Source organism: Seriola lalandi, unplaced genomic scaffold (genome assembly GCF_002814215.2).
Source record: "Seriola lalandi dorsalis isolate HSWRI2012SDOR001 ecotype SW California unplaced genomic scaffold, Sedor1 jcf7180002024725, whole genome shotgun sequence".
Classification (NCBI taxonomy): Eukaryota; Metazoa; Chordata; class Actinopteri; order Carangiformes; family Carangidae; genus Seriola; species Seriola lalandi.
The window spans coordinates 1-618 of NW_019495372.1; the positions used below are offsets into that span (position 1 = coordinate 1).

A 618-nucleotide genomic window follows, 5' to 3' on the forward strand; every position below is an offset into this window, starting at 1 on the left:
TTCAAATACGGATCACTTACTAAACTTACTCAACTCTCTTGTAGATCTCCTGTAAAGTCATACTTGTACCTGTTGTCGTTGTACTCTGACTCCTGGTAGGGTCTGATGTAGTCCACTCCTTGTCTGGTGATGACACAGATGTCGATGTTGTTGCCTGAGCCGAGGTCATTCATGATGCCAGCGTGGATGGCAACACGCACCAGCTCCTTGGCCTCCTCCAGCTGAGAGTTGAGGGAAATCAGGGAAGTGTTTTTTTTTTTTTTTTTTTTAAAACATTTTCTCAACTGCTTGTATAATGTAGAGGCTTATTCTGCCTTCGGTACTGCTGTACTGCAATTATTCAATTAAAAATGTCCAACAGTAAGTGAAGTCATTTTGTGACGGTCACAGTGTGTAACTACAGTTGTCCAGGAGCCATACCTCCAGATCGGGTTTGAACCCGTCCTCTAAAATCCCAAGAGCAGCCAGATCACCAGATCCTGCAGGAACACACAGTAAAGCCAGCTGAAACACAGAGTGGATGTAGTCTCACAGTGACATGCATATCTGAAAATATATCATTTATATAGTTAAATATAAAATAACAAAGTCATTATCTCTGACACTTTCACATAAAAT

The 618-nt window shown here is 41.3% G+C and overlaps 1 long non-coding RNA gene across 1 annotated transcript; it reads right to left on the bottom strand.

Annotated features, from left to right (window-relative positions):
• Positions 1-69: 69 nt before the first annotated feature.
• Positions 70-611, bottom strand: LOC111645885 (uncharacterized). Its single transcript, XR_015438681.1, has 2 exons — positions 421-611; positions 70-221 (listed from the first exon to the last, which is right to left on the bottom strand). It is a non-coding gene; the product is annotated as an uncharacterized LOC111645885 (long non-coding RNA).
• Positions 612-618: the final 7 nt, after the last annotated feature.